Below are 19,391 nucleotides of genomic sequence, written 5' to 3' on the forward strand. Positions count from 1 at the left end.
ATGGAGGTAGGCGGCCCCTTTTATGCTCACCCGGACATGCTCCAGGTGCCTCCCGATAACCTCCCGCCGGCCCTCCCAGGTGTGGCGGAAATGCTGGCTGTGCACCCAGAAGCACTCCGGGTGTCCCTGGTCTTCTTTTCTCCAGCACTTCCAGGTGTGGCGGAAGTGCTGAGGGCCATGGCTCCACAGACATCGGGGCAACCCCTGGCAGTGACCACGGGCCCTTATCGGGTTGAGCTTCTAAGCTCTGTTCCCGTGGTCCCCAAGGCCACCAGGGCAGTCACCCCCTCATGGTCTGGAGCTGCTTGCCACATAATGAATACTCGAGAAAATGAAATGAAAAGTTTGATATGTATCCTGTAACAACTTTTTTGTAAATATTCATTATCAAACTACCTTACCTTAACCTGTCTTGTCTGTTTGTTTTGTTTCATTTCTATCTGTCTTGTTATTAGATGCAGCTGAGAAGTCAGATTTCATGTTTTCTTGTGTAAACATGACCTAATAAAAGCAACCTTGAACCCTGAACCATGAAGAGAAACAATGGCAAATGACAGGATGTCCACACCCACACAAAAAAAGACAGTTTGGAATTGACAATTAACTTAATATGCCCTTCTGGACTTTGGAGGAAAACAGGAGTACCTTGAGGAAATCCCACTCAGATTCGGGTAAAGCATGCAGACTCCAGATGGACAGCAACTGGGTATGGGATTCAAAGCAAGGACACTGGCTGAAAGAAGCAGCTGTGGTAAACACAAAACACCAAATTTACAGTACTCAGTCCACTTTGTCTAGTTTTCAATGAATGAACATTTACTTGAATGCATTCATTTTATTTCCCTTTTATTAGGACAGAATAAAAGGAACTAAACTGCTAACAAGTAAAGATTTCCAACTGGCATTCCATCCAGCTTTGGTTCCTGCCTTGCTCCTGTTGCTGCTGGGATAAGCTTTGGATTAATCAGGTTTGATAATGGATGGGTGAATTACACAAACCAATTTAGAAATTAGTGGAATCTGATAACATGGATTATGAATGAATGCTGAAATGTCTGTAAAAATAAGGATACACATAATTTATGATTGGTTAAAAATCAAAGTCTCACATTATTCAAAACTAGCAAAGGTATCTGTCAATCTTCAGGTGGTGTTACCAAGCGGTGCTGCCCGGATGTAGGGTACTAAATAGATTTCAGAATGACACATAGCTTTTGGTGTTCCCATGCACAAATGGGGACTGTGTGTAAAATGTATTAGAGATAGGTTCAGCGGTGTGGATTTGAATACAGGAAAAATGCACATTTAGCTTTATATAAATAGTTATATTGAAACATTACCTAAGAATAATCTGATTCATCTCCTTTTAAAGATGAATGATTCATCCATACCTTGAATCTATTTTTTACTATAAAGATAAGAAGCTAGAGCTTTCCCTCAAGTAGAAGCAACTGTTAATGGGGCATCCACTCATCAATGGGCACACTCACGTGCACACACACACACTCATATCTATGAGCACAGTGCCAATTCAAAGTTGTGAATCAACATAATAACATATTGTTGGAATGTATAAAGAATTTTAATTCCCCACAGGCAGCTGGCAAACACATGGAAAATATTATTAACTCTACACAGCTAACACAGCAGCTGGGAGTCAAACTGGGCTCAAAGTACGGTGTGGTAATATAAAGTGTTATTCTGTCCAGCCAAAATTATTAAATTAATACACAACTCTGATGCAAGCTGATGGACCACATAAAGAAGAGCTGAAGTGACCATGGTGAACGTGGCTCCATGTTCCTTGACTTTCTCCAGTGCCCTGAGCCGCATCATTGGACTTGGTACTCCAATACTGGTGGTGTGGTGAAGGAGATCAATCACATCCTTATGGGCAGATGCTGGATACTCTTGAAAAACTGCAGGGTCTACAGAAGTGCCCAGTTTATGAATTGTGACCACAGACTTGTTGTTGCTACTCTGATGATCCAACTTAGGCCCATTAGGCTACCACTTACTAGAAAAATTAGGCTAGACCTGGCCAGACTCCAACATCAGGCTGTATCTAATGAGTTTTTGTGAGAAACATATGGACTTGGGTGTGACTGCCGATCCTAATGTAATATGGGAGATCTTCTGTGACAAGACCCTGAAGGTTGCTGAAGGCTGTGTTGGTGTTACCAGTGTTCCCAGAAGGAGGTATTTCATCTTGCAGTGCACCCTGAATATCATAGAGAGGAGTCACAGTGCACAGCTTGATGACAACTCTGGTCTGTACCGGGAACTGAGAAGGATGGCGGTGAGGGCTCTGAGGGCAGATAAGAAGGCATTTGTTAGAGGAATCTGTGATCTAGTGACACACCATCTGTTGTCTAGCAACCCACTTCCTGCTTACAGAGGAATCAAAGCATCACACACATCCAAATCTGTTCCTCAGAGAGTTGAAATCTAGGTGGCAGATGGAATGGTCCTTACTGATGACACTGCAGTTGTGACCCGCTGGGCTGTCTACTTTGATCAGCTGTTCAAACCTGATACTAGGACATTGGACATCTCCGGGTCCACTGTTCTTGAAGCTGATCCTCCAATTAGCTGTGAACCACCCAATCTCACTGAGATTGCATGGGTCATGAACCAGCTGAGGGGAGGGAAAGCTGCAGGGATCTGTGGTATCCGGTGTAAACTTCTCCAGGCTAGTGGTAAGGCAGCCCTCCTGCCATTGCAAACAATCTTTGCTTCCATTTGGGAGTGACCGGCGTCATCCCAACTGACTGGAAAACGGGACTTGTCCTCCCTATCTGGAAGGGGAAGGGTGATCGCCTGGATTACGGCAACTACAGGGCAATAACACTGCTCTCGATGCCAGGTAAGATCCTTGCTAGGGTCATCCTCAATGGATCAGTGATAACTTGCTCACCAAATCAATGACCGGAGCAGTCTGGTTTTACCTATGAAGTCTATCATCGACTGCATCCTGAGACTGAGCAAGGAGTAAGTGTCTAGGCTTGCGAGTGTCCTGGATAAAAACCAAGATCCAGACCTTTAATGACCTCTTGGGCACAGCCATCAGCAGTGTGTCTGTCTGCAGACAAAGTGTGGACCTCTGCATTCAGGTCTCTGGTGACTCTTCCTATGAAGTTAGTAGACGCATTGGGAGAGCATGGGAGGTCATGAGGTCGCCGGAAAAGGGCGTGTGGCGCTCCCGATATCTATGCAAATGAACAGAGATCCAAGTCTTTAGAGTCCTGCTGCTTCCTGTCTTACTATATGGTTGTAAGATGTGAAAGTATTCCAGTGACCTGAGACGAAGACTGGGCTCCTTTGGTACTGTCTCTTCGAAGAATCCTTGGATACCACTGGTTCAACTTTTTGTTGAATGAACGATTGTTCATGGAGTCCCGAATGAGGCACATTACCCACATTGTGAATGAGTGTCAGCTATGGTACTACAGCCATGTGGCGCAATTCGCCGAGGGTGATTTAGCTCGCAGGATCCTCATGGTTGAGGACCCGAGTGCCTGGACCAGCCCAAGGGGACCCCCATGTAACACTTGGCTGCAGCAGATAGAGATTCATTTCCGGAGGGTGGGACTGGACCGCGTGTCTGCCTGGGGGGTTGCTATCCAGGATCCCAAGCTGTTTCATTGTGTGGTGGGTGCGGCAACGTGCTTCCCAACCTGACCTGACCTGGGGTTTAACAAGGAGAATGCAGACTGAAAGAAATAAATTAGAAAGTGCAGTGCACAAGCACCCAAGCTCTTCCTACTCACTCCTTCATTCCCCTAATCTCACTCTCTAACAACCCAGCATTAAACTCAAAGACACTCTGTAATGTTGAGGTGGCTTTATACTGCCTGCTGGAGCTATTTCTGGGACAGTCCTGTTATATTTCCTACAGAGCTCCCTCGGACTGCACTAGGCTTTACTGCACACCTGAGCCCAGGTCTTTTATTGAAAGGGCTGGTCTTTGATTTTTAAATGTCAATACAGGTTTCTCTCTGTGCCACCAACAAAATGTTATCAAAGGAATTTAAAAACAGCTTCTTTAAACAGAAGACTTTTGGCATTTGAGGATTAAAATATTCCAATACTACAAGCTGATTTATGTTTGTACTATCATGGACCCTTCTTAGGAATAACCAATTTGTTAAGCTGCTCTTCTTTCTCTGACATTGTTTTGCCAGACTGGCACTCTGTCAAGATATCTACACTTAATTCTATGGAGGGTAATCTCTCCAATATGTACTGTATGACAGCATAAAGGTGCTTAATGTGTCCACTCTTGAACTCTTTAATCAAAATATATAGGCAAAAGCACACTCAATATAACAAAACAATAACCCCATGGACATAGGCTGTTTAACTTTCTAAAGGTACGCTTATTTAGATTAACCCTTTTGCTTGCTGGCACTTTTAAGTATTACTTTGAGGCACTTTTTGCTTCTTCTTTAGCTCAGCCTCCTCTCTTTTATCTGCAGCTGCTTGTCTCCTTCTCTGGCACTTTTTATTAAATGTTACTTGTCTCACTTAAAACATGACTGATTCTGCTTAGTCCTGACTGCTTCTGAACTCACAATTTACAAAGTAATCAATTATCATACTTTTATAAATTATATAAACTTTATTATACCCTTTTCTATACCTATGATTACATCTTCAAAAAGGGATTTTCTTCTAATCACACTTCTTTCTACAAGTTGCTTGGTAAATGTCAGTTACCTGAAGCTCTTTTGCATGCCTGCTGGTATAATTAAACAAGCTCCTGAACTTTAATCTTTTTTCATCTATTGAGTTTCTTCTGTCATTAGTTTCAGTGGCTTTACCTAGTGTCAATATTCCTCGTTTTTTTTTTTTTATTCCTTGCAACATATTGTGCCTAATTATTTTGCTCATGTTTTTACCTTATTGGCCTTTATAGCTTGATGTGCATGTTTTTCATTGTGTTTCTGCCTAGCCCTTGGATTTGCTTAGCTTTATTTATAATATTACAGATGCTTTTTCTGTTTTGATGGTGTCTCTCTCACATCTGATTCCTAGACTCATTAATATGTGTTCCTCATTTATCTTACACCATTGCATGCTGAGTTGCCTAAAAAAACCTTTAACCTCTTCTTTAACACTGACTGTTATTTAAAAGAGAGGCTTGGTCATGATCAAGAAAGCTCTTAACATTATTAAAGGATTTTTTTTGATATTATTGAGATTGACCACCAAAGCATATAGTTAGGAAAAAGATTAATAAGCAATAACAAGTGTTATGAAAAACAGCAAGACATTAAGTTCAAAAGAAAAATAGGTTAAGTGTGATCAAACTTATGATGACAACATAGCAAGAATACACCCATGACTATTAAGGGTAAAAAGCCACTTATATAAAAGATATGAGAGGTTCAAGGTGGCCAGAAACCTGTTTGAAAACATCTGCAGCTAGAAAAACTTACGGAAATGCTAGTGGGAAGAATGACTAGGGTAATGTTCACTGGTAAGGTATGGGAGAAGAGACAGAGGTAAAGTTAAGTGCACAGAGCTGTGTGGGACTAATTTGTTAATAACAGTTCTGCTCTCATCCCTAAAGTTTAATCCTGCTGTGAAACAACCTGAATCTTACCTACCCTCTTCTGAATCATTACATTCTATGAATCCTGCAGGATTACTGTAATATTCCATAAAATCTTTGCCAGGGACTGGGTCATATGGTCAAGTATCTAAGCCACGTATGTTTTATTTTTTGGTTACTTTTAAGACACTTGTCACTTGGGAATATTAGCTTAGGTTGTCCTTTGACAATGGCGCTTGAGAGGCCTATCTTTGGTTATTTAACATTAAAACATTTAAATTTATATTGCATCAATAAAATTGCAGCTTCTTTAATTTCTCAATTAAAATGTTTGAAAAATGCATAACTGCTGTATGTTCAATTTCCCTTTTGTTGTTTTAATGGTGTTAAAACTAACATTTATCAGAGAATTTTCAAAGACAGAGACACTCAGCAAAAATGCACATTCACACTTGTATAAGTTGTGATGCCCAGGGGGGCGTACCAGCCACCCTACCTGACACAGACAGGCAGATGCAAATACTGTCCAACACACACCCTTTATTTCAAGTGGGGCAGCACTTTCTTTTTTCCCCCCACTACAGAGCACAGTACAATAAAGCACAAGAAAACCAAACACAGTCCTTTCTTCTCTCTCTTTCTCTCTTCTTCTGCCGCCTCCACTCCTCTCCCAGTTAGCTTCATCTACCTCCTCCTGACTTTGGCTCCTCGAACGGAGTGAGGTGGCCTCTTTGATAATGCACCCAGAAGTGCTGCGGGTGCTCCCGGATTCTCTTCCAGCAGCACTTCTGGAAGTGCTACATTTCAGGATTCCAGAACTTTCTATGGGCCCCAGCAGGGTTGAGCTTCTAAGCTCCAAATCCATGGCCCCGATGTAATCCAGGGGGATTGCCCTCTCATGTTCCAGGGGAGGTATTGCTCAGTATATGTCCTCTCCTCCAGTGCTTCCATCATAGGGGCATCCCAGCCAGGCAAGGGCCCCGGCCACCTGCCACCTGTCACAAGGTATAATTTCCATCATGACAACCTGCTATCATGTACCCTTATTTGCTGCAGTGTTGAAATAAACTACATAAAACAGAAAGGGGTAGAATAAAAACAGTGATTTGGGTCAAGTCAATTACATTTATGCAGCAGTTAAAAATATAATTTATTTGAAAGACTTAAATTACTTTAAAACCTGCATTTTATTCTTTAAAGGTATGTACCAAGCCACAGCACTAAAACTAAAACCAGCACCTTAAAGAGTTACACAATTGAGTTCCATGTGAATACATGCCACTCATGGGCACCATGATTTCACACAGTCTCTATAAACCTTCCTCACTTCTGTGACTATGCCTGCAGAATTAAGAAGAAATGAATAAGAGAAGCAGCAGTGACACAGTTGACATAAAACAAAATTTGTACTATGGAAGGAGTGTGTTTATAGACAAAAAAGAAATAAAATTCAACAGAACAGCAGTCAGAAGGCCCTATTATCTCTAATTAAAAGGTGCCTTATGTGTTAACTGATTATTTGCCTTTGCCTCCACCAAAGACACTTTGAATCTCTATCTATTTTCCTTTTTGTCCACTATATAACCCAGTAGTCACTGTGTGTATATTCCCTCTGGATCCATAAAGTTGCATGGTCTAATTTAGGCACAAGCAAAGGAAAACAGCTCATAATGTCTGAGATCGACCCTCCTAAGGTGGAATATCCTAATGACAAGTATGAGTCTTTTGAACTAATAAATACATGGTTAGCTCTGTATTTTATCTTTACATTTTCTAGGACCCTTTCAAAACGTCTTTAAGGTCCACATTTGTACGAATCCAGTTGTTTCAGTCTCACCAATGGAATAAATTACCTTGTGACAAAATAGTAGAAGGCTAGACATGAGAACATTAGAACACTCTAGACAAGAACAGGCCATTCAGCCCAACAAAGCTCGTCAGTCCTATCCACTTAATTCTTCTAAAATAGCATTTTGTCTAATTTTGAAGTCCCTAAAGTCCATCTATCTAACACACTTCTTGGAAGCAAATGTCATATGTCTATGGTTCTCTGTGTAATGAAAAGCTTCCTGTTTGTGTGAAATATACCCTTAAAAAGTTTCCAACTGTGCCCCTTGATCTTGATGAACTCATTTTAAAATAGCAGTCTCAATCCATGGTACTAATTCCCTTCATTATTTTAAAAACTTTAATTATGTCTCCTCTTGATCTCCTATTACTTAAACTAAAAAGGCTCATCTCTTTTAATCTTTCTTCATAATTCATCACCTGTGGCCTAGAATCAGCCTAGATGTTATTCTCTGGACATTTTCCATGCTACATCCTTTTTGTAGTCTGGAGATCAAAACTGTACACATTACTCCAGACGAGACCACACCAGTGCATTACAAAGCTTGAGCATAACCTCCTAGGATGTGTACTCCACACATCGTGCTATATTACCTAACATTCCGTTTAGCCTTTTTTAGTTGCTGCTGAACACTGTCTGAAAGTGTTAAGTCTACTGCAACTCCTAAATCATTTTCATAAGCGTTACTTTCGTTTTTCAGACCTTACATTGTATATTCATTTTACTTCCTACACATAATACTTGAAATTTCATAGAAGTAAATGTCGTCTGCCACAAATCTGTCAAAGCCTGTATGCTGTCCAAATTCTCCTGTAATGATTCAACTGATTCTATATTATCGGCCAGTCCACCTAGCTTGGTATCACATAACCACCTGCTTTCCATGTCTGAGCCAAGTTTGCATCCATCTACATACATTACCTTGAACTCCCACTTGTTTTAGTTTAATGCTCAACCTCTCATGTGGCACCTTATCAAATCAGTTCTGAAAGTCAAAATAAATAATAACATATGCTCCACTGTGAACATACCCTTTTGTTGCTTCATCATAGAAATCCAGCATATTGGTAAAACATGACCTCCCTCTTCTGAACCCATGGTGACTGTTCCGTAAAACTCCTGTTCTTGTCATATGTTGCTCAATCTTGCCCTTAATAATTCCTTCCATTATTTCACTTATGATGCATATTAAGCTTACTGGTCTATAGTTGCTTGTATCTGCCCGGTCACCCTTTTTATGGCCATTTTGCAGTCCTTCGGAATTTCGACAGTGTACAGTGACTTCCAAAAAATATGTGTCAAGGGTTTAAATATGGATTCACTATACTCCTTCAGAACTCAAGGGTAAATATTATCTGGTTCTGCTGAACTGTTTGATTTCACCCTATTTAATCTAAGCAGTACTTCACTCTCTACAATTTTCAAATCACTCCGTACCTCCTTTGTAGTCAATTTCACCACTGGGAGGTTATCTACTTTATCACTTTAGAGTATCCACTATTTCACTGTCTGTATTTTTTAATTCCCCTTTACTATTCCTCATGCACTTCACCTCCTCCTTCACTGTTCTTTTACTACTAAAATACTGAAAGAATCTCTTTGGGTCATCTTTTGCCTTATCTGCAATATTCCTCTCTAACTGCCTTTTAGCCTCCATAATATTCTTCTTAATGGTGGCACTCATGTTCTCATACGCCCTACGATTCACATTGGAATTATTAATCTTAAACACCTTATACAGCTGTTTTTTTTCTTTGCAGCTTCTTTTTCAACTCATTATTAACCCACTGTGGAGTTTGTTTTTCATTTCCTACTAATTCCAAATGTAGGTACAGTTGTGCTTGAAAGTTTGTGAACCCTTTAGAATTTTCTATATTTCTGCATAAATATGACCTAAAACATCATCAGATTTTCACTCAAGTCCTAAAAGTAGATAGAGAGAAACCAGTTAAACAAAAGAGACAAAAATATTATGCTTGGCCATTTATTTATTAAGGAAAATGATTGAATATTACATATTTGTGAGTGGCAAAAGTATGTGAACCTTTGCTTTCAGTATCTGGTGTGACCCCCCTTTGCAGCAATAACTGCAACTAAACGTTTCCGGTAACTTTTGATCATTCCTGCACACTGGCTTGGAGGAATTTTAGCCCATTCCTCTGTACAGAACAGCTTCAACTCTGGGATGTTGGTAGGTTTCCTCACATTAACTGCTCGCTTCAGGTCCTTCCACAACATTTCAATTGGATTAAGGTCAGGACTTTGACTTGGCCATTCCAAAACATTTACTTTATTCTTCTTTAACCATTCTTTGGTAGAACAACTTGTGTGCTTAGGGTCTTTGTCTTGCTGCATGACCCACCTTCTCTTGAGATTCAGTTCATGGACAGATGTCCTGACATTTTCCTTTAGAATTCTCTGATATAATTCAGAATTCATTGTTCCATCAATGAAGGCAAGCCATCCTGGCCTAGATGCAGCAAAACAGGCCCAAACCATGATACTACCACCGACATGTTTCACAGATGGGATAATGTTCTTATGCTGGACTGCAGTGTTTTCTTTTCTCCAAACATAACGCTTTTTATTTAAATCAGAAAGTTCTATTTTGGTCTCATCCGTCCACAAAACATTCTTCCAATAGCCTTCTGGTTTGTTCACATGATCTTTAGCAAGCTGCAGACGAGAAGCAATTTTTTTTGGAGAGCAGTGTTTTTCTCCTTGCAGCCCTGCCATACACACCATTGTTGTTCAGTGTTCTCCTGATGGTGGACTCATGAACATGAAAATTAGCCAATGTGAGAGAGGCCTTCAGTTGCTTAGAAGTTACCCTGGGGTCCTTTGTGACCTCGCTGACTATTACACGCCTTGCTCTTGGAGTGATCTTTGTTGGTCGACCACTCCTGGGAGGGTAACTAATGGTCTTGAATTTCCTCCAGTAGTACACAATCTGTCTGACTGTGGATTGGTGGAGTCCAAACTCTTTAGAGATGGTTTTATAACCTTTTCCAGCCTGATGAGCATCAACAACTCTTTTTCTGAGGTCCTCAGAAATCTCCTTTGTTCATGCCATGATACACTTCCACAAACATGTGTTGTGAAGAGCAGACTTTGATAGATCCCTGTTCTTTAAATAACACAGGGTGCCCACTCACACCTGATTGACATCCCATTGATTGAAAGCACCTGACATCTCACCTTCAAACTAACTGCTAATCCGTGAGGTTCACATACTTTTGCCACTCACAAATACAGTATGGAATATTTGATAATTTTCCTCAATAAATAAATGACCACGTATAATATTTTTGTCTCATTTGTTTAACTGGTTTCTCTTTATCTACTTTTAGGACTTTAGTGAAAATCTGATGATGTTTTAGGTCATATTTTTTTAGAAATATAGAAAATTCTAAAGGGTTCACAAACTTTCAAGCACCACTGTATGTGCATCTACACTCTTTCAAAACACTGAGAATTGTATGGCCACTTGACCCTAGTGGTTCAATCACCTCTACATTCTCAAATCAATCCAGATAACTATCCATCCATCCATTGTCTAACCCGCTGAATCCAAATAGGGTCACGGGGGTCCGCCGGAGCCAATCCCAGCCAACACAGGGCACAAGGCAGGAACCGATCCTGGGCAGGGTGCCAACCCACCACAGGACACACACAAACACACCCACACACCAAGCCCAATTTAGAATCACCAATCCACCTAACCTGCATGTCTTTGGATTGTGGGAGGAAACCGGAGCGCCCGGAGGAAACCCACGCAGACACGGGGAGATCATGCAAACTACACGCAGGGAGGACCCGGGAAGCGAACCCGGGTCTCCTAACTGCGAGGCAGCAGCGCTACCACTGCACCACCCCTTCCAGATAACTACAAAATACTAAATCTAGACAGGCTTCCCCCCACGTTGGTGCTTTAAAATACTGTGTTAAAAACAGCCACTAGTTACTTCTAAAACCTCTTGTTCTTCTCCTTTGCTATATGCCAGGTAATCCTAGTTAACATTTTGGTAGTTAAAGCACCCCTTGACTGTAATGTCCCCCTGTAAATTTGGTTTTTTAACATTACTTAAAATATGTACATTAAAATTACGGTCTTCATTGGAAAGTCTAAAACACACTCCATAAATAAAACCTCTTTCCCTAATGCTTTCCAGATTAAGCCACATGTTTTCACTAAAATGGCGCTCATCATCCAATTTAAGAGGACTTGTGTTTAAACTCTGACATAAACAGCAACCTCACGTCCTTCTGTCTATCCTTCCAAAAAATGTGTATGCCTCTGTGATATACTCATCCCCATATTTTTTATTTAGCCAGGTTTCTGTTATTGCTATAATATCATAATTATGCTCTGCCACATAGAACTCTAACTCACAATACTTCTTGCATTAATGCAAGTTATTTTCAATTTGTAACTCATTTTTACTTTTGCATTCTTTTTACATCTGACAATTGTACTTTACAGTAAATACATGATTAGTTCAACCCATAAAACTGAACTTTACTTAACAACTGCTCAGATAGTCATACACTTGTCATCTGATTACTTCCTAAAGAACTGTAAAAATGAGAATTGGAAAAATGAAACTGAAAGAGACTATTTAAGAAAAGAAGAAGTTAACTTTCATTTACTCCTCTGGTAACTTTTGTAGCCTTGGAAAAGCACTGTTGGATCAAAACTCCATATCACATTACTTGATTTCTGTCTTGGGACTCACCACAGAGTTTATAAGATGAAGAAAATTACCAGTGATGAAAAGAATACATGTAGTGCTTGTGATAACCCCATCACTGATTTTAGGACAAACCTGACTGATCTCCCTGTATCGATTATCATACCTGGTCTATGGAAATGAGGAAAGCATTAAACACATCCACCCATTCATTTTCTGAATCCTGATATTCTGCAGGGAGTGCGAGGCCTATCCAGGGAAAAAAAAACATAAAACATAACTTTGTTGATAAGCTACTCAGTCTAAATCTGTCACATAAGATGATTTTGTAATTTAATTTTAATAAACCCAGGATAAGGCACACACATACAAAAAAAAAACAGATCTCAGTTTAGAGTTGAGTAGCCAGGTCAACTAACAAGCCCAGGATCCTAAGAAAAACCCACAAGGACACAAGAAGATGCAAACTTTACAAAGAAACTGACTGGGACTGAAATCCATTCTCATGGAGTGATGAGGCAGCAGTGCTAATGGCTGAGCCATATAGACTTAAAATTGGATAATTGCAAAAAGCTGTAGATCACAATTTGGCCCTGTGTGCACTGGAATGGTTCATTTACTTACCATATAGCATTATAACTAGCATACATATATCAAATGCAGTACCATGTTTCTAATTTCAAGACATTCCTAACTGAATGCAGTCTTATCAAGATACATCTTTGCTTCTCAGCAGCAGACCACTTCACACTAGCAATTAACAGAACCCTACCCCATAGAAATGCTGCACATTCATGTCCAAATTTGTAAGAAATACATATTTATCCACATGTAAAGACCTTCATACAGCTTAGAAGAAACATGCATAAAACTTCAACACCACTTTTCTAACTGCTTTTAAATATAATGAGGGCAGAGAAAACAGAGAATAAACAGTTCATGGTTCAAAACATGGATACAGGAAAGCAGCATTACATCTGATGAGGAAATAACTACACACAAAATGAAATACCAGCCTTCCAAAAATCTGCTGTACAGAAATTCAGAAGCTGTTATGGAATTTTACAAAATTAACACAGTGTGACAATGACGCTATGCCAGCGCTTAACCCAACACAGAGAGACACAGGAGGCACACTGATAAAACACAAATGGTTTTATTTTCTTCACCTCGTGGGAAACGCCTTCCTCATTTCCCACAGGCACAACACAGTCCCAATACAGAGAACACTGCACAATACTCTTCCTTCTCTATTTTCTTTCTCCTCCACTCCTCCCGGCAAGCTTTGTCTCCCGACTCTGGCTCACTGAGTAGTGGCTGCTGGCTCCTTTTATAAGGCACCCGGAAGTGCTCCAGGTGCTCATTGACCTAATTCTGGCAGCACTTCCAAGTGTGGCGGAAGAGCTCCTCTCCAAGGCTCAGCAGCAGCTGTAGCACCCCCTGGCAGCACCCAGGGATCCCAACAGGGCTGTATCCAACTCCATCTCCCACAAAGCTCTGCGGGAGTCCAAGGCACCACTGCAACCCATGGGGGCTGTCACCTAGCATCCCGGGGGAGGGACTGTTCAGGCATGCTTGCTCACCCGGTCCTCTCAGTGAAGAGGCGTCCTGGCTGGATAAGGACCCCTGCTGTCTGCGACAACAGCTTAATGTAAAATGTTTCTGGAAATGACAATATGGTGTATGATCATTGATGGAGTAAGGATTAAAGTGTCACTATCTATCCATCCATGTTCTGGCCACAATTTGTTAAGCTTAAGGAAGTATGAAACGGAAAGCATTGAGTACAAGAATCAGCCACTTCAAATGCTGGTAATGCAAACAAAGTGAACAGTGAACATATTCCATAAAGGATTGCAAACTAAAATAAACAGGTTCATGTTTGTAATGGTTGTATGAGAATATTTAGGTGTACTTGTGCAGCATCCTTTAGCTGTATCTCAACTGTGAGCTCTACATTTAGCTCTGCTAAATGCACAGAACATTAAAGAATAAGGAAAAGAGTTGTAATAGTTTATGAAAGGCAATGGTGACATCTCACTTTTGTAAAGTGTATATATCTGGTCATCAACCAAGTAATGAAGCCCTAAAACATATTTTTAAAAATAAAATATTCTAATAACCATATGTTGACATAATTTACTATTTTCAGCCATTAAAAATAAAGAGCGAATATATCACCCTGTTAAAGTGGAGACTGGCTAAACAAGAGTCTGACACTCACAGCTCAAAGGCTTTGGTTCAGCTCTGTCACGCACGGGCGAGTGGGAGTCCGCGGAAGGATCTTGACACACCTGGGAAGACATTCGCCGGCAGGGAATGGCGGGGTACTAACTTTCTCCCTATGCTTTCTTTCAGGAAAAAAGACGCTCCGCCACCATAAGCCGGGTTTGCTCGCACTACGGTTACTTCCGCCCTTCCTCCACTTCCGGCTCCTCCTCCATAAAATGGCCACCGACACCATGTTTCGGCATCGCGTTTATGAACAAGTTTTGTGTTTATAATTTGACAATTTCTTTTCAATTTATTGTGGATTGTAGACAATATGCAGGGCTGGAAAACTCCAAACCTTTTTGCTGTCTCCTCCTATCTCTGTTACATTGGCGTAGTCGACAGGATAGAGGATCCCCAGAGATGACCGAGGGACAGGACCTGAACATCGTGCTGCAGGGGATGAATGCCCAACTCCAGGCCCTGCAGCAAGCCCAAGCTGCAACCACCCGGGAGTTGGAGGCTACGAAGGCCAGGCTGGCAGAGGCCCAAAGAGCGAGACCAGACCCGCCCAGACGGACGCCTCCCCCTCTAGTGCCTATGACAGAGGCTGATGATATTGAGTCGTACTTGGGCATATTTGAATGGACGGCCACCCGGAACGAGTGGCAGCGGTCCGAGTGGGCGTCCATTCTGGCGCCTTACCTGAAGGGACCCGCGCAGCAGGCCTATTATGACCTTCCTGAGGAGGAGGCCGCAAACTCCTCAAACCAGAGATCCTGGCCCGCTACCCGAACTGGCAGTTCAACCCTGAAAAACCTGCCTGTGACCAGGCTTTCGAGTTCTGGGGCAAGATGGGGCGCTGGCTACGGCCAGAGGGACCCCAGGCCCGGAGAGTCGTGGAGCAGGTGGCCTGTGAGGGCCTGGTGAACGCCATGCCCAGTTCCCTCGCCCAGCAGGTTCGGCGACATCCATACAAGGATATGCCGGGTCTCCTGGAAGTCCTGGAGCGTCAGCTTGCGGTTCTCCAAGTCGGGGAGTCAGAAAAGTCTGCTCGTGGGAACCGACAGGGACGGGCGGCCAACCACGAGCCCCCTCGAAGCGCAGTGGAAGCACCGTCAAGGCCTAGAGAAAAGCCGGCCTCGCCGCGCTGTTACAATTGCGGCGAGACCAGTCATCTGCTGCCAGCCTGTCCCCTGAACATCGCGGTGGAGCTGATGGACTGCACCTGGGCATCCACGGAAAGGTACTGTACCCCGTCGCATCCCTTGGCGAGTCCAAACACGGGAGTGGTCTTATTGAATGGGCACGCGGTGGTGGCTTTGTTCGACTCCGGCAGCAATATAACCATTGTCGCTCGCCGTTATGTTTTACTGCGACAGTGGCTGAAGCAGCACTTACAAGTCACTTGTGTGCATGGAGGGACCAAGTCGTATCGTTCTGCACAACGTTATATCACCTGTAAAGGGGAGTTAACCAAATTGATGGTCACTGTGTTTTCCGAACCCCCCTATCCGGTGATATTGGGACATGACTGGTCGGAAAAAAATTGCGGTAAGACACTCACCGCTCCCGGGGCCTCGTTGGATCTGGTTATGAGGGGGCAAGGCGCCCCTCCCGCGGACTAGGCAGGCCCTAGTGACGCTGGCACCTCGGGGGACATTTCCTCGGCGATGGACCCTGACCCGGAAGACTCCGCCGGGGAAGGGACCAGCCAGGGAACTCTTCCGGTGGCCAGGTCACAAGACCCTCTGGGTAGCTTGGATCAACAATTTCGATCCACGCCAGCCTCATTTAACAGGGAGCAGTGGAACGATGATTCCCTGCGGTTTGCCCGGAATGCGATAGTTCTGCCAAACAGCTCACAGGCCAACGCTTCCAAACCACGCGAGCCCTTCTTTGTCCTTGAAAATGATCTGCTGTATCGGGTGGCAACCCACGAGGGCGAGGTGTGGAAGTTGTTGCTAGTTCCGCGTACCTTCCGGCGGGAGATATGCGAATTAGCTCACGCTCACCTCCTGGCGCCCACCTCGGCGCTGAAAAGACCTTGGAGAGGATTAAGTTCCGTTTTTACTGGCCTGGGATTAATGAGGAGGTCCGGCACTTCTGCCAATCCTGTCCGGAGTGTCAGACCCGCAAGATTCCTAGAAGGGACCGTGCTCCTCTCGTCCCTATACCCCTGATCGATGTTCCTTTCGAGAGAATAGGGGTCGACTTAGTAGGACCCCTCGAGCCCTCAAACCGTGGCCATAAATACATATTGGTTATGGTGGATTACGCCACCCGATACCCGAAGGCGGTTCCCCTGAACTCTGCTAATACAAAAAACATCGCACGGGAATTAGTCAGTCTATTTTCCAGAGTGGGTATACCCAAGGAAGTCCTCACGGACCAGGGTACACCCTTTACCTTGGATACGTTCAGGGAGGTGGCCAAATTACTGAGAATAAAGCACCTGAAAGCGTCTGTCTACCACCCGCAAACAGACGGGTTGGTGGAGCGGTTTAATCAGACGCTTAAGCAGATGCTCCGCAAGGTAGTCGACGCGGACAGCAGGAACTCGGATCAACTCCTCCCGCTTGTGCTTTTTGCCTACCGGGAGGTACCTCAGGCCTCTATGGGCTTCTCCCCCTTTGAATTGTTGTATGGGCGACAACCCCGAGGCATTTTGGATATACTAAAAGTGGGCTGGGAGGCTGAGGCCCTGCCCTCCTCTAACATATTGGAGTATGTGGCGCAACTGCGCGACAGGCTCACAAAAATCAGACCCCTCCTGAAAGACCACGTGACTCGTGCGCAGGCAGCACAGGCCCGGTGTTACAACCGCAACTCTGTCCTCCGGGAGTTCCACCCGGGGGATCGAGTTATGGTGCTCGTTCCTATCTCCCACTCTAAGTTGCTCGCTCATTGGCAAGGTCCATATGAGGTTAAGGAAAGAAAGGGACTCGTCGACTATTTGGTGAAACAACCCAATCGTCGGCCGAGCGAGAGGATCTACCATATAAACTTATTGAAACCTTGGAAAGACAGGGAGGAGGTTCCCGACTCCCGTAGGTCTCTCTCCCTCTTCTCATGCACGTCTGCCCTTAACTTCGGTGAAGAGCTAACGCCCAAACAACGGCAGGAGTTAACCCAGGTCATCTGAGCCATCCCCGAAGTAGTGAGCGAGTCGCCTGGCCTGGCTGATTGCGCATGATATAGTAACAGACCCCGGTGTGATTGTCCGGGAGAGGCCCTATAGACTCCCGGAGGCAAAACGCGCAGAAGTGGAATTAGAGGTGCAACGAATGTTGGACATGGACATCATTGAGGAGAGTCACAGCCCCTGGTCCAGCCCTATCGTCCTCGTTTCCAAGCCAGACGGCTCCTGGAGATTTTGTAACGACTTTAGACGTCTGAATCAGGTCTCCAAATTCGATGCCTACCCGATGCCCCGCATTGATGACCTGCTTTAGCGGCTGGGTACGGCTCGATACTTGACTACTCTTGACATGACGAAAGGGTATTGGCAAATTCCCTTAACGGCATCCGCAAAAGATAAAACAGTCTTTAGCACCCCTAGCGGGCACTGACAATACAAGGTCCTCCCATTTGGGCTGCACGGGGCCCCAGTGACTTTTCAACGTCTGGTGGACAGAGTGCTGAAGCCCCACCAGTCCTATAGTGCCGCCTACCTGGATGACGTCATCATCTATTACGGCACCTGGGAGGAACATCTATTGCAGGTCTCTGCTGTCCTCACAACACTGGCTAAAGCCGGCCTCCGCATAAACCCCCGAAAGTGTTTTTTTTGGCTTGAAGGAGGCCAAGTATTTAGGCTACCTCGTGGGACGGGGACAGGTGAGACCACAGTGTTCAAAAATTAAAGACATCTTGGAATGGCCCTGTTCGAATACCAAGAGGCAGGTGCAGGCTTTCTTGGGGTTAGCGGGGTACTACCGCCGGTTCATGCCCCGTTTCTCCGAAAGAGCAGCACCCTTGACCAATATGACAAAGAAGGATGCTCCCTTATATGTGGTGTGGAATGACAAGGTGGAACACGCATTCAGTGACCTAAAGAAGGCCCTAACATCGGCACCTGTATTGAGGACGCCCGATTTCGGGATCCCTTTTATTCTCCAGACCGACGCTTCGGACACAGGCCTGGGTGCCGTGTTGAGCCAAAGCGTCGATGGTGTCGAGCACCCCGTAATGTACCTGAGCCGGAAACTGATGGACCGGGAGACCCGGTATGCGGCGGTGGCCATTAAGTGGGCAGTGACCCATCTCCGTTACTACCTGCTGGGTCACGAATTCATTCTGGTGACTGATCACGTCGCACTTCAGTGGATGTCCCTACATAAAGAGTCGAATCCGCGGGTCACCAGGTGGTTTCTGGATTTACAGCCCTATAAATTCACCGTCACTTATCGTCGAGGCACCCTTCAGGCCAACGCCGATGCTCTCTCTCGTATCCACAACCTCTCGGTTAGGTCCGCCCGACCTGACGGTCTTGGGCTAAGGGGGGGATCGTGTCACGCACGCGCGAGTGGGAGTCCGCGGAAGGATCGTGACACACCTGGGAAGACATTCGCCGGCAGGGAATGGCGGGGTACTAACTTTCTCCCTATGCTTCCTTTCAGGAAAAAAGACGCTCCGCCACCATAAGCCGGGTTTGCCTGCACTACGGTTACTTCCGCCCTTCCTCCGCCATCTTGCCTGACGTCATCGATCCCATCCTCCCTCACGGTTCCTTCCCAGCATTCCTCCACTTCCGGCTCCTGGTCCATAAAATGGCCGCCGACGCCATGTTTCAGCGTCGCGTTTATGAACAAGTTTTGTGTTTATAATTTGACCATTTCTTTTTAATTTATTGTGGATTGTAGACAATATACGGGGCTGGAAAACCCCAAACCTTTTTGCTATCTCCTCCTATCTCTGTTACAATATATATAGCAAAATAGCATATCCATGTCATTCTAAGAAAGATAAAAGCAAACCATTGTTGTAGATTTAACAATTTTAAAAGGTTGTCTTTGACAATATCCATGTTTGTCTTTCTCTGCTCTGCAGACAGATTGACAATTATAATGGAATAAATCAC

This window comes from Polypterus senegalus, chromosome 9, assembly GCF_016835505.1.
Source record: "Polypterus senegalus isolate Bchr_013 chromosome 9, ASM1683550v1, whole genome shotgun sequence".
Lineage (NCBI taxonomy): Eukaryota > Metazoa > Chordata > Cladistia > Polypteriformes > Polypteridae > Polypterus > Polypterus senegalus.